We start from the raw sequence: 15,973 nt of genomic DNA, 5'->3' as shown, positions 1-15,973 counted from the left end.
ATGACTGAAAGAATGGTTAAAATTATTAATTATAAAAAAATGTGTGTCCATTACTACTACGAATTTTCAGAGGGCTTTGTTCTGCTTTTGATTGGAAATCATGTCGATCCCTGTCAGCGGGTCCTGCTTTCTTGTTTCTTCCTCCAAGTTGTCAATCTTTACTCCTGAAAGCCCCTGCATCTATAATTAGTTACCAAAATTTACGTTCATAAAATTACAGAAATAACTTTTATTTGAACAATTCTTGACGAACATAATTTATATTACAAATTATGTTAGATATTGTAGCTTGCTGTAGAAGTTGTAAACAGTGCTGACTTAAAATCATCTTGGGAGTTAGGTTTCCACCACTGTTTCCTACTGGGAGTTTGGTTAATTAAAACTAATTAGGGACTTACCTTTGCAAAAGGTTGGTAAATGAATGTGCTGCACTCAGGGTAATTACAGACAATGTCATAAAGTGGGTTTGACAGTTAATGTCTAAAAAGAAAAAGTAAATGTATAGGTCTTAGCCTGTTTGCCTGGCCCCTCGCACATTATGTGGGTTTTATAATGTGGTGGAAGTATTAAGTGCTATTTAATTATCTTGGATTTTTTTTTTTATTCTTATTATTTTTATACCTCCAAGATAATATTACGATGTGATAGATGCTAGACAGCTGGATTAGAACGGCGATGTTAATAAGGAGTTAGTAGCGTATAAGGGGCACTATATCATGTACAGGTGGTGTTGGCTGTCTTTTTTTTTAGAAAAACAGCAGATGCTGGTCCAGGTGTCCTCTTCATCTGTGCTGTTGTCTTGTCTCACTTCCAATCCTATGACTCTACACTGTGTTCATAGTGGAGTACACCTGTTTCTATAATACTCAGCATCCTTCTTCAGCTCTTGTATAATCTACCTTCTTCTATGTACATCTAATACTTGCTTAAGTCTTTATACGTGATACAGAAATTAATTTTAACCACCTTCTAATATTTACTTCCACTATTTCATTGCTCCATCATTAGCTTTTGCTTTTAGCCAAACAAAATACAATATAATTTATGTCTTTACTCTTAAAAGCAGATGTGGAATAAATAATTCTGTAAGGACGATCATGTATTGTGAAATTCATTATTATGAATATCTGTTGGAATGGTACTGCATGACTTAGAAAAAGCCTTTGACACCGTGTGGCATGCTGGACTTCTCTTTCGCCTAACTGAATACCACTTTCCTGTATACCTCATTAAACCCCTTCACTTAAACTCCTCTACCCCTAGCCAATTGCAGCAGGCGTTCCCCAAGGATCCATCCTAGGTCCTATCCTGTTACATAAATCCTCATGTCAACCTTTGCCTTGTACGCTGATGACTTGGATTTATACACGTCATCTTAGAGAATGGACACCATCACCAACAGACTTACTCTTGCTACCGACAGACTAACCAAATTCTACCCTAATGGGGAGAATTAAAATAAACCACAATAAGACTAACGCTATACTCTTCACCAAACGCAGACTGACAAATTAGACACAATAATTCACTGATCCCGTGGTCTACCCACGTTAAGTACCTGTAGGCCTAACTTTGGACAACAAACTGACTTTCGCTGCACACGTTCAGGACAAAGTAAACTCAGAGGCCAACTGGACTACACGACTGCTATTTCCTCTACTCTCGCGTGACTCTAAAATGTCTGTGACCAATAAACTCCTTCTCTACAAAGTGGTCATTAGGCTGATGTGGCTCTACGCCTGCTCCACTAGAGCCTAGACCTGCAGTAGTAACATCAAGAAACTCCAGAACAAATTTCTCAGACTCTCCACGACGCACTAAAGTTGACTCACTCCACGGAGATTGCATCTCTATTATCCTCGGTACACTCCTATATCCAAAATCGTCTGCTCAAACTCCTTTCCATTCTGGACTGTCATCCTAATCCACTCTGCCGCGACATAACCTCCTACAGATCCTTCTCCACCTCTTTCTCCCTGCATTCTTATCCTGCTCATTTTAAACCTTTCTTGTTATCCTCACTTGTTATGAAGGTTACATTGTTTTGTACATTGATACTTCAAATATTTAATTATTTATTTATTTTGTATATATTTATTGTAATATTTATTCTATTCTATCTGTTGTAATAATTAGATCGGTAGCTATACTATCCTTTTCTAGCAGGTATGAATTTAATCCAATAAAATTTATTGTAAAATTGAAATTAAGTAAATAATGTCTAGCCGAAACTTCAAGTCGAAGTAATGGATGTTTCTAATAGATTACTTATTAGATATTGTTTGGGGCCCACATAAATAAGTAATTGGGCATGGACTAAGCAGATCTTTCCTAGGTGTACTTAGGTCTGTATGAGTAACTCAGCCTAAATATTGGCTCAATAAAAAATAAAAATAGATTTAATTTTCAAAATATATGAGGGACCAAAACAGAAATACAACCTCCTAATTGTCCGCTTGACAAATGCCCCATATAATTCTTCATTTTTTTCATTTTCAACAATTATTGGCCAACTGTTAGCATTAAAATAGAACAAACTGGACACGATCAGGAAAAATCGTGTACAACAGCGTTAAATTGCGAAAGATAATCAGCGATTGGTTTAATAATAATCAAACTTGAAAGTGATTATCTCTTGCAGCTAGAATACGGCGTTGAAGGGCTGCAAACGAGTACAACATGGAATACACCAATACTGTGCGTGACAAGCATACTCAGATTGTTTCGCAGATAAAATGAACATTTTAATTCTTATAGATTGGTGTAATTTGCCCCTGCTCTCCAATCTGAGTATGCTTGTCACGCACAGTATTGGTGTATTCCATGTTGTACTCGTTTGCAGCCCTTCAACGCCGTATTCTAGCTGCAAGAGATAATCACTTTCAAGTTAGATTATTATTAAACCAATCGCTGATTATGTTTCGCAATTTAACGCTGTTGTACACGATTTTTACTGATCGTGTCCAGTTTGTTCTATTTTTATGCTAACAATTGGTCAATAATTGTTGAAAATGAAAAAATAGAAGAATTATATGGGACATTTGTCAAGCGTACAATTAGGAGGTTGTATTTCTGTTTTGGTCCCTCATATATTTTAAAAATTAAATCTATTTTTATTTTTATTGAGCCAATATTTAGGCTGAGTTACTCATACAGACCTAAGTACACCTAGGAAAGATCTGCTTAGTCCATGCCCAATTACTTATTTATGTGGGCTAGACATTATTTACTTAATCTTCATATTGGCGACAGACTCGAGTCAATAACAGAAGTTATATAAATACATAAAATATCGCCAGGAGATAAAAAATAAAAATCAATGAATTAATAAAATGTTATATATAGATATAAACAGAGTTTAGGTGGGGTAAGAGGTATGTTTTGACCGCTTCACTAATAAATTATAGTACCCCTATTGACCTGTTAGTGTCCGTGTATTGATCGGCAGTAGTGGGGATGAACACTCGGGTTGTGGAGGGGAAGGTCGGGTTCTGTACTAAGGTTTGGGTTGTAGGCCTAGTTAAATATATTTCAACCTCTCCCCTCTGCTGTATTCTGGTGCAAAACTGAGCTCTGCATATTCATCAACTTAATACTTCCATTTTTACTTTAATATTAACTAGTTTTGCTGTAAAATTATATAGTTTCCCACTAATTTCTATTATTTCTAATTTCTTTTTTTTTAATCCAAAAATTAGTAAAAAGAGCCTTACATCCCATTTAAAGCGCATGCCCGAACTCTTGATAAGAAGAATCGACATGGGTCCTTATCTAATCTGGAATTAGGTCCTCTAAGGGAACTTAGAATAAGCCCATTGTGCCCTAATGTAATTCGTATATAATGTACTCCACAGGCAGTTATATAGGAATTAGATGTTCCTTCTCCTTAGCAAGTCTGTCAGCCTCTTCCATTCCGATACCTTCTACACCTTTGTGATGCGACTTACTTTATTCAGCAAGGCCTCCAGTTCATTGAGGCATTCGTTGACGATCTTCAGACGTTTCCAATGTTTTTAGGACAGCGTAGGCTGTCAGAGAAGATGGTAAAATCCCCTTTAACCATTTAATGATTTTATACGCCACCAAAATATAAAAAAAGCCTCATTTACACGATGCAAGTTTCTCGCCCGTTGCATTCAATATTAATGCAGCAATAAATGACTTGCATCGTCTGAACAACATGTCACATTTTTGCTCTACTAGTTAAGTTTCCATTCAAAATTGTTCTGGTTTAAACATCACATACTGTAAGTAGTAAAGTAAAGTAATCGCCTATTTTTTCAGGCGGGGCTTAACGTCCAACTACCAATTAGGTGTCGTGGACGGAGGCGACTAGCAAACATACTTTACTGTGTATCTTTTTTATTAACCATTAAATAAAATCCAAGGCCTAAAGACCGGGAATCGAACCCAGTACCACAATACATATTAGCTTCACAGGTCTAGCACATACTACAATATAATTATACTATAATTTCTTATGCAATTCTTGTATTCAATTGGATTCTCTGTTTCATTTGCAACCATGAGTGCAATGAGTGAGGGTGTGTTGATCGTTGCTGTACTTCTGAGACAAGAAATATTAAGAAAACATCGTAAACAAAGGTGTTGGGGTCAAAAAAATGGATAACAAGACGAGATATTCTCGCAACATCCAGTAATCTTTGTGTGAAGTTACAAACAGAAAATGAAGATGACTTTAAGAACATGTTTCGAACCCAGTTTTATTATTTGTTACATAAAATTGGTTCTTCTATACAAAGGCAAAATACTGTAATACGGAAATGCTATTCCTGCTCGAACCAAACTAGAAATAGCACTAAAATATTTGGCGACTGGAGATTCTTTAGGATCACAATTATTTAGAATACCAAAGTTTACTGTAAGTACTTTCTTCGTTGAAGTACTTGAAGCTATTTACTCAGCTTTACAAAATTTTAAAAATGTACGTGCAAAAGGAAACAGTTTTTAGAATTCAAACATACATTTAATAAGCCAGCTAAGAATTGCAAAAGGAGCGTAGATTAGCGTAGCCTTTTCTTTATAAAAGGAGCTTCTTTTAGCTGAAAAATCCACTCCTAATGTTGAAGGTTAATCCTTCATTTAACTTAAGACATATCACTATCCCAATGGTTTTATAGTTGGTTTCAATATTCAACATAATGTAACGAGACAAAGCAGGCTGTCACAGGAAAGAATATCGATGCCTTCTAGCACCACGAGTGCTGTCATAACTTGAGTTTTATGAACATTTTCTTAGAAAATTTAAATAAGTATTTAAAAGTCCATCTTCTGAAAGTAGAAACTTTTCTTAAAGTACAATATACATTAACAAATTTATGGAATTTAAAGTATAGCAAAATATTATGTGGCAGCAAAAGTGCCCGAAGTGGAAACTAGGTCACAACATATTTACCACGTCACTGCTATATCTATAGATATAGAATGTGCGTGTATATGTGGGCGTGTTGTTGTCAAGAATGTAGTTGTGGTGGAGATGATGATGACGAGTGTTGTCTAGTGGTGTAGTTTGGCGGCGCCACCCAACAACGTCGTCGTCATGTTACTGGCCGGCCTTCTTCATCATACTCTCGTGTCCTTGACTTCCTTCCTGTTCTTCTACAGTTTAACTAAAACTTTGTCACATTATTCTTTCTATTACTTTCTTTCCGTAGTCCATTTCTTCTAAACATTCCTCTTCTATTATCGAAAGAAATAAAAAATCAATTATTTAATGCAAAATACAAACTAATGTTATCAATCAAAATTAAAATAGCAATTAAAAAAGAAGTACTCTTGGTATTACAACAAAACTTAATGAAATTATCAAAACAAAAAGATTACTAGAAATGTTTAAAATAATTTATGTCAAGATGATCAACTAGGTTTAATGGGAGGCCAAGGATCACTTCGAAGGATAACTTCTTCTCTAATTAGCCTAAGGAATCCAGAAGTCTGCAACAAGAAGGAGTAGCTTTTTATTATTTAGGGCGTAGTAGTTGTTGGGCAAGGATAACATCCTCCTTCATGTACAAAGAAGTTGACTAGACTTAAGGGATCTTTAAAGTCCTGTGGGTATCCAGGTCCAACCCTTCAGGCCCTGCAGAGGTAGTTGATGTGTGTAACTATTTAGCGGATCTACAGGCAAAATCGAGCTTATCTGTGTACGCTATACACTTTACAAAACGTCCTAACTAACAATTGTAACATTTGAGGAAGCCACAATAGAAGATATTTTTGATGGCAGTGGATTTAGTAGCTTGGACTCTTTGCAGTCTCTTTTATTGGTACATCCAGCCAATTACGACCACACCATCCTCTTCTAAAAACCCCTGTCATAGGACCTGCAACTTATTGGATTTGATATACCAATCGCAATACCCAGTCACATTGGCTTAAGTTCCAGGGTCTTTGGACTGCCTAAAACTGACTTCATACTTACCCTCAGTAGGCCTTTTTTTCTTAAGGGAGTGGCAGATCCAATTTCCAATAAGAAATATTAAGGCAATGTATAAATTAATTAAAATTTTAAAACTTATTTTAAAAAATTGCCTTCTAGAAGTTTGATAAAGTAAACGCTAGTCGTGAAAAATTCTTAAATTGTATTTTCCAATCTATCATTGTTCGACTGGATCGTATTTATAGAAATATTTATAATACTGCTTTATTGAATTTTTACATCCAATTAATAATATGGTAAAAACCAAAGAATGTTCGGTGCCAATGACCTAAACATTTTTAGTGACCTGGTCAAACTGAAAAGTGGGTCAAAAGCAGTCGATTAACTGCCCAAGGTGAAAGTGAAATTTCCCTGTATAAATATCTACTCCATATCTATTTTATCCTAGTTTTTGGTCATTTTCTACACCTTCAGGTTTAAAATTTATCAAAATTTTGTAGTTTTCATTATTATCATAACTATACTTACGCGTTACTATCAGCAATCTTTATCAATTTAAATCGGAATATGTGGTCAGAGTTCTACTTGCTGAAAACAGACGAAATAAATTTAAAGATAAGTATTTTTTGATAACGTGATAACTTTCTTTAAAAAATAAGTAGGGGTTCTGATTATGTAAATTTATACATGTACCAATGAAAAATTATTCTTAAAAAATTGAAAAAATAAAAGCTAGAGCTTAAACATGCCCACAATGTTTTCATATTGCAATTAATAAAAATTCTGAATATAAATTACTTAATATAGGATTTAATATTGAACTTGAAATTCTTCAATAGTTTTTGAAAGAATCAGAATCAGTTTTTGCAGAGTCTACTTCTTCCTTCATTAGTTCGTATGACGATTTAAACTTATTTTGCTGGGTACTTGCCTCTAAACATTTTGCTGGGTGGAATCACTTTCCGTTCCATTTAAAATTGTTTTATTTTTATTTAATTTTTTAAGACTTCAATTGTTCTAGACAGTTACCCTTTTTTGTTTTTTGGTGATCTGAGTTTTGGTGAAAGGATAAGTTCAGCGAAACGTTTGTAGGTGATGTCAAATGTGGCTCCATCCGTTTCAATGGTGGACTGAATCGAGTGATACCCTGGAAAGCTTTCTACATCTATTATTCTTTCCTCTTTAAAGAAAAATAATCAATTCCTTGTGCGTAAAAAATTATGTAATCTTCTTTGGCATCAGCACCAAAAAAAGAAACTGAATCTTACCTCCGAATTCTGCCAGGAATTAGAAAAACGTTTATTTAAATGTAAAGTAAAGTAATCGCCTACTTTTTCAGGCGGGGCTTAACGTCCAACTACCAATTAGGTGTCGTCTAGCAAATAATACTTTACTGTAAATTTCTTTTATTAACCATTAAATAAAATCCAAGGCCTAAGACCGGGAATCGAACCCAGTACCACAATACATATTAGCTTCGCAGGTCTAAAAAATGTTTTATTTAAATGTACGAGTATTATCTATGAAAGGGTTTATTGCATAAATAATTGGGTAATCTGCTATCTACCTATATGAAGAAACCACGCTTCATTGTTGGTTAAAACTCAGAAGAATGTTTGTGGTGCCAGATATATACCCCTGCAGTAAAAGTTTGATCGATAATATTAGGTACAAACAAATGGATTGAATATATAAATACTTTATTGCTTACAAGTCTTTTATGATGTAAATACGATTGTTTTATTCCACGATCTTTTCGAGATCGAAAAACACAAAGAAGAGAAAGAAAAATTGAATTCATAATTACCCTAATCCTATATCAGAAGGTAGAAGAGGTTATAAAAAAACAAATTGGTTGTATTAAGGATACACAATTATTATTTAAGCTTGTGTGGGAAGTTCAAGATTTGTTATATTGGTGTGTGTATGTATTGGCCTGTTGTTATGTTGTGGTGTTATTAGAGACATACGTTAGCCAATAATAGTGATCAAGAAGGCTGTTGTAGTTGAGCCGCCCCACTGAGCTCTTTGCTCATATAGAAGGCATATGTGTTTATGATGGACGAATGAAAGAGTGGCATCACGAGCTTTGTGATAGGAGAGGGGGCTGGTCAAACATTTTTGTGCCCGTATGTCCTGGACAGGAAGGGAAGGAAATGCCACAGAAAGTTTTGTGTCTGTGTGTGTGTCTGTGTGCAGCTTGTCCACAGCCAACTCAATACCTACACATACACATTCCCTCTTATTATTCTTCAATTCTACCTTATCTTCTGACCAGACTTGTATCTTCTCCTCTTTCTCGTACAATCCTCACCCTCTCTCGCTTCATCGTTCCAGGTACGGACATTGACCCCTCCTTCAAGTATAACCCATTATGTCTCCTTTTCTCTTACCTAATACACGATATCCTTCCAACCGTATCTCTTTGCTCCAAGTTCCTTTTATAAAATATCTTTAAAGTCTTCTCTTCATTCTTTCTTCCTTTTATAATAAATATCTATATTATGACTCTTGCAATCACTTTCTAAATTATTAATGAATAAATAAAAGCACTTTTGTAAATATGTAACCTATATTTAGATCAGTAGAGCAATTCAACAGGTTGATATATTCATTCTCTGACAAAAGGAAGTATTGCAATCACACAGTTTTTTCTTCCTCTTATATTTTCAGATTAGACTGGCTATTAGGTACCCAGAAATTTTATTATACATAATTATGTTTTTAACGAGGTTTAAGAAAGTACAACTTTATTTCTCTCGTAGTATTTTTAACTTATTTTGCCCTCCTAAAGAGAACTGCTATTTGTATCTAAAGTGCTCTTTAAGAAATAAGGTTGTCTGTTTCACAGCTCACATAACAATAAGAGAATTGCTGTGATTACATTTATTGTTGGAAAGTCGGTAAACTGGAAATATAATTTTAAATTCTTTTATTTTCTCGTTTCCGCTTTTTAACGATTTACATTAAACTTGGTGGTGCGAACCTACATATAATTAAACATTATTGTATTTGAAACTTTTAAAGAAAAAATATCGTTTAAGGGTTGTTAGTTATTGTTCAGATAGTTGTTACGCTTTACATCTAACATAATCTTTCTAAATACATAACAGATACATAACAGTTTGTTTTTTATCCAAAATATAATCAAAATTAGAGGTTCTTTATTTAATTTAAATTACAGAGTTGGCCGTAATGAAGAAGCTCGAATTGTGCTTCATTCATTGTGCGATTTGCACTTAATAGAAGATATTTTTCATTATACAGGGGTGATCCATTTAAAACGCACCAATCGCTAATAACGTTTTAGGAAAGCGGAATTTCGAAAGAACGTATGATGTAAACTATATGTTTTTTTTTAGTCTAGTTTTCAAATTTTCCACCCCCGATGCTGTATCTTTATTTTTGGTGGAGTTACGGTTAAAAACCCGTTCAGGTTTTCATAAGGACCACTGGTTTTAACAATGATTATGAAAACTACATAAAAAACTGTGAAAAATTACGTTAATCCCGTTTCGATATCCCTAATATTAGTCGAGATATTTAAGATCAAAGTTACAATTTTATCTATTCGTGAACGGTTTTCGATATTAATTTTCTACCAGAGATACACGTTTTGGGAGGTCCTCTAACTGCAAAAAAGTTATTTTGGACGCAAAGAACAAAAATAATAATAATTGAACAATTTTAAAGAATTTAGAGTAATGTAATGGTTGTGGGAGAATCAGGATAAATTTGTATTATCATCAAATAAAAGTAACCATCACATCATGTTAATGTACCCTGTATCCAAGACTTCTTGACCTATGATTACGATAAGAATGTCTTTCCAGGGAGGAGTGGCAGGGACAATAGCGTGGTTTTGTAAGTGGGAGATCCCCAGTTCGAATCCCGCGGGTGCAGTCATTCACAATACTTAATACATCGTAACACTTTTATTAAATAAAATGTAGTCATACGTGGGATTCGAACTGGGGACCTCCCACTTACAAAGCCACGCTCTTGATCACTAGACCAACACCCTGACAAGATATTATTATTATCTTTCTGGAAGAGGATGTTTTAATCGTGCGAATTATTTTATTGGTTCAAATATCCTTAGTTTCAGCCCACTTGGTGACCGGAAAAACAGACTACTTTGACTGCTACGAGATATATCACTGTTCTGAGACTGCTCTGAGAAAACGATGAGTAACAGTGATCTCAGATATTGACGTTCTATAGACTCTGAAAGAAAAATACTAAATTACATTCGTCCGTTTGTTTATTTTTTATTTAACCTTCTTCGTTGAAAGATAAATGGAGGTTTTACAATTGTTTACTGTACAATAGATATGAGTGAATTATTTTTAGTAATGGCATTACTCAGCGGAAGTGAAAATTTATTCTAGCGTAAAACAAGGGGGATACACAATATTACTCATTTCCAAATTAGCAAAAAATATTTAAGGCTAATTCTTTTTTTATTTCTAAAAATTTTCCGTCATACCCAGAATTCTATTATCCTTATTACAGCTCACTGCTTTGCTACAGCAAAAAGAAGAAGAAGAAATAGTTGATTGTCAGGAAGTTGGGAAAGAACGGTACTTTATGTAATAGTCTTCTTAGAATCAAGTACTGTACATTTGATGCAGTAATTGTAATTGTATTCAAAATGGTGAATCAGTAAAGCAATTTCGTGAATAAAACATTTTATGAATCATAATCAACTTTTTTGTGTGGTTAAATCTAAGTTGATTTAGTGAAGACTTGTGATTAGATTTCAGAGTTTTTTTTCAGTTATTAAAATGTTAATTGCATTTTGTGAATGATTTGTATGCATTTGTGGGTTTGAAATTTATAAATGGCGTGGTTACAACCCGTTGATCTGAGCCGTGCATTCTTGGGCCTGACCCGCTGCCCTGACTTCTACCGTCTAGGGAGCTATTAAAAAAGACTTGAGGGTTTAAAAAGTCAAAACTTGTTCATTTCTAGTTATTTATTTATTTGTAGATCTTATAGCATCTCCAAAAGTTCTTAGGATGTCTAGCAACGAGTACTGCAATTGACGCTGATGTAATTCCCCAAAATCAGCTGTTTTATTCATTGAATTGCTCCGTTTAAATGAGATTGAGCATAACTACTCCCTATAAAGTTGTTCACAATGTTGTTGTTGTTTTTCTTTTTATTGAAATCGATCGGCGTACTGCAGTCACTACTGGTGGTTAGCTTGGGGCAATGAAATTTGGACAATTTAGAAATAGAAATAGAAAAGAAACTTATTATTCTGGGACAATTGTCCCCTAAGAATAAATACAGGTACAAATAGAGGCCTTAACAGTGTGGCCTGTGATTAAACAGAAAATAAATAAATAAATAAGTACTTACAAAAAGTGAAAATCAAAATAACAATAAAAATTAAGGAAATAAGTTAAAACAATTAGAATTTCGGAGGAAGCTGAATAGAAAGGAGATAACTGAATAGAAGGGATTTAAAGATAGAAATGGTAGGAGCATGGCGGACAGACGATGGTAAGGAGTTCCAGAGAGAGGTAGCTCGTATTAGGAAGGACTTGTCAAAGGATGAGGTACGGTGAGAGGGAATATAGAGATCAGATGAGCGAGATCTAGTGTTACGGGAATGGATGGAGGATTTAAACTTAAGGAGTTGAAAAATATAGGAAGGCCTTTGAGACTGGATGACTTGAAAAAGGAAAGAAGCCAAAAAATATTGGCGGCGATAGACAGGAAAAAGCCTCTTCAACCCATTGTAGCAGTGCGAAATGCGAGAGTCTCTGGGAATGCTGAAAATAAATCTTATGAAGCAGTTCATGAGGCGCTTGAGCTTAGCTTCAATAACACCAGAAAGACCGCCGTACACTAAACAACGATAGTCGAAATGGGGGAATATAAGAGAGGAAACTAGGAGTTGCCGGGTCTTAATTGGGAAAAAGGTGACGGGAACTATTAAACTGCTTAAGGATATGGATGGAACGACGAGAGATTTGGGAAACATGGTTTTTCCAGGATAGGTTTTGATCGAAAGTGATACCAAGGTTTTTCACAGAGGAACAACATTTTATTAGGATATAGTCGAGGAAAAGATTAGGAAGAGGAGCCAATGATTTAAGGAGTGGGTTGGAGCCAATAACAATAGCTTTGGTCTTTTCTACATTCAGGGTAAGCTTATTGTTCGTGGCCCATGCTGAGATATTATTGAGGTCTTCTTGAAGATTAAACACAGGATTTAGATCTTTTAATGATATTACGGAACATAGTTTAGCAAAGCGACGATAGATAGCGGACCGCCATATTCTCAAGAAAATAGAAAACGAAAATAAAAAGAATATTATTTTCCAGATCGCAAATTTTCCAGCGCCATTTTGTCCTTGAAGAAATTTTATTCTATTTTTTTTTTTAAATTACTGTTTAAATTCTAAAGACGAACCCCAAAAAAATAACTAATCACTTAAAGCCTAATTGAGAGGCCAAATTAGTCATAGCACGGAGACTGACGTCATACTTTGTAAATTGTGTATGTATTTAATGTAGGCCATTTAATTTTTGTTACATCCGTTTCCTTTCACATGTTACGTCAAGATTTCTCAGCCTGCTTCTCTTATTGGAATGGAAATTCAACTACGTTTTCCATTTTTTAAAAAATAGAAAAACATTTCCTCGTCTCTCTCTACTTCATTCCAATAATCAACTTTAATCTTAGAAATCTCTTCGCAAGATTATTCGCTAACTAGTTATCTCTTAATAGAATTTTATACTTTTTTTCGCACTGCTCCTATGAGTTGAAGTGGCTTTTTCCTGACTATCGTCGCCAGTATTTTTTGACTTCTTTCCTTTTTCAAGTCATCCAGTCTCAAAGGCCTTCCTGTATTTTTCAACTCCTTAAGTTTAAATCCTCGATACATTCCTGTAATACCGGATCTCTCTCATCTGATCTCTATATTCCCTATCACACCGTACCTCATCCTTTGACAAGTCCTTCCTGATTCGTGCTACCTCTCTCTTACCATCATCATCTGTCCGCCATGCTCCTACTTTTTCTATCTTTAAATCCCTTCTATTTAGTTATCTCCTTTCTATTCAGCTTCCTCCGAAATTCTAATTGTTTTAATTTATTTCCTTAATTTCTGCTGTTATTTTTATTTTCACTTTTGTAAATACTTATTTATTTATTTAATTTCTGTATAATCACAGGCCAAACTATTAAGGCCTCTATTTGTTCCTGTATTTATTCTTAGGGGACAATTGTCCCAGAATAATAAATTTCTTTTCTATTTCTATTTCTATTTCTATACTTCTGTTAATTATTCACAGTTAATTTTTCCCCACAGAAGAAATCATTGGATTGGGTTTTCCCATTATTTCACTGTAATAAATTTTCTTTCCAAGTTTTCTATAATTAGATACATACAGTTGCTGTTTGTACTTTCCACTGTTGGAATCCCCAGTGGATTGTCAATCGTCGGTCGTATCAATTATTGACGTACATTTTAATAAATCAACTGTAATTTAAAAATCTACTGTGATATTATACAAAAGAAAAAAAAGACCTGCATTTTAAAATATATTTTGACTATACAATTTAAAAAAAAAAATACAATTTTAAATTGCTATTAAAAACTTTAAATTAAATTCCTATGTTTTCACATTTTTTTTGAATTGATTTCGTAAGTTCAGTGAAGGTTTTCCCCCGTTTATTCTCTCACGAAAACTGGGTAACTTCACGGGGAATATCCCTTGATATCATCGTAAATTTGTATTACCTATTTAATTACGTAAACTATAATGTTATTGCAAGTTCATATAAGCGTAGTGTTTTGTATTTTTACAATTAGTAGTTAGGCTAAAGTTGTTAAAGTTTACTTTAGTTTCAAATTGTGTTTGAATATCTATTCTGTGGTAGTGAGTATATTGTTATTGTTGTTCATTCTTTTTCGTGACTGATTCATAGTTTCAATAGGATGAAAAAATAATTGCTATTTCAGTCGTGATACATTTATTCTGCCGAGCTTTCGACCTAGGGACTAGGTCATCTTCAGGGCTAGTTTACAAAGTAATATTTTTACATTACAGGGTTGGTGTGTCTTCTGTCTTGTCTGTTCATGGACTTCAGTGTCTTTTATGAAGTCCGTGACAGGAATTTTGTTAGGGAGTAGAGCAAATTTGGGGCCTAGACTCAGTAAGTAACCTACTTCATTGGGTATATTTATGTTTGTAGTGTTGTGTAGCCATTTTTGTGTGAATTGGATGTTCTTAGTTGTCTGTTGGTCCTTTTTGTTGTGAAAGTTTAGTAACTGTTTGTATTTCTCTTGAAGTTTGTGTTTGTGTGTTTCTTTTAGTTTGTTGCAGTCTATGAACAGACAAGACAGAAGACACACCAACCCTGTAATGTAAACTAGCCCTAGCAAAATATTACTTTGTAAACTAGCCCTGAAGATGACGTAGTCCCTAGGCCGAAAGCTCGGCAGAATAAATGTATCACGACTGAAATGGCTACATTGTTATTGTTACTATTTTTTAAACCGATTATATTCTATTTTTAAAAGCAAATTATTATAACTTCCTGTTATATTCTCTTAGTAAGATTTAAGAGGAAGTTATTTGATCAAAAGGTCAAAATTGAGTTTTCTTGTAAGTAAAATTGGAAATTTCTGTAAATAAGTCTACTTCCTGACCGATCGGAAATTCATGTTCAGAGTAAACTCTTCGAGATGTTTCTTGCATTCTGCAGAGACTCTCTATTTTGGATGAGACCTCATCTTTTCAGCATATGGGTAAGATACTGTCTAAACCAAGAAAGCTGTAGGAGGCTGTCTTTCCCAGTGTTGACATTAATGCCTTTCTGATAGTTAGTGAAAATGGCTGCAATGACTTTTAAACTACGTAAGCTAACTAATATGTACTAGAAGAATACCAATTATTTGATCCTTTTATAGATAGCATACTTAAATTCTGGTTTCAATTTCGGCTATCTTCGTGTCTTCATCAATCTTAAGATATTGAAGAAGGAAATCAATTACTCCTTAGGTTTATGAGGAGAAAAGTGACTTCTACGCATCAAGCTTCTATCATGTTAACATCTTAGCAGTAGCTTTATAAGTAAAAAATCCAAATTCGGATTTAATCTCTGAAGAGGGATGAAAATCCGAAACGGCAGAAAACAAGCATTCTTTTACCGAGTAGCATTCATTGATACACTCTAGAATTGTGAACCTATTTAGATGAAACCCTTTCAAGATTGGTTTTTGAGCAGTTAATGTCTAGAAACCACTTTCAAAAAACAGGATATTGGCTGTAGGCTTACCAATTTCCTGCATTTTCTTCGTATTTTTCTTCCTTTCTTTTGGACTTGATTACTGCCCATCAACGCTTAAAGTAGAAAGCGATTGGAGATAAGACAATAGAACGCACTTCGCTGTGATATTGTAAACAATTTTGCCAACAATACCAATAAGATTTTCCTGTTTAAATTGATTAATATAACAGTTGCAAACAAATTTATCCTAAACATAAGCAAAACCTTGGACTTTTTTTAAAGAAATATATATTATACAATATTTAAAGTCACCTGTTTAC

At 34.2% G+C, this 15,973-nt stretch overlaps 1 protein-coding gene and 1 long non-coding RNA gene across 5 annotated transcripts in view; one reads left to right on the top strand and one right to left on the bottom strand.

Annotated features, from left to right (window-relative positions):
- The window catches only part of Utx (Utx histone demethylase), a 114,341-nt gene that overhangs the window by 79,316 nt on the left and 19,052 nt on the right, over positions 1 to 15,973 (top strand). The gene's annotated exons all lie outside the window — the stretch shown is intronic.
- Positions 5,318 to 15,922, bottom strand: LOC141457199 (uncharacterized). Its single transcript, XR_012460264.1, has 3 exons — positions 15,702 to 15,922; positions 6,929 to 6,988; positions 5,318 to 5,700 (listed from the first exon to the last, which is right to left on the bottom strand). It is a non-coding gene; the product is annotated as an uncharacterized lncRNA (long non-coding RNA).

Source organism: Rhodnius prolixus, unplaced genomic scaffold (genome assembly GCF_049639745.1).
Source record: "Rhodnius prolixus isolate KJV_2025 unplaced genomic scaffold, Rpr scaffold_10, whole genome shotgun sequence".
NCBI classification, from domain to species: domain Eukaryota; kingdom Metazoa; phylum Arthropoda; class Insecta; order Hemiptera; family Reduviidae; genus Rhodnius; species Rhodnius prolixus.
The sequence above is the reverse complement of the archived record's forward strand: the minus strand, read 5'-3'. Positions and strand labels throughout refer to the sequence as shown.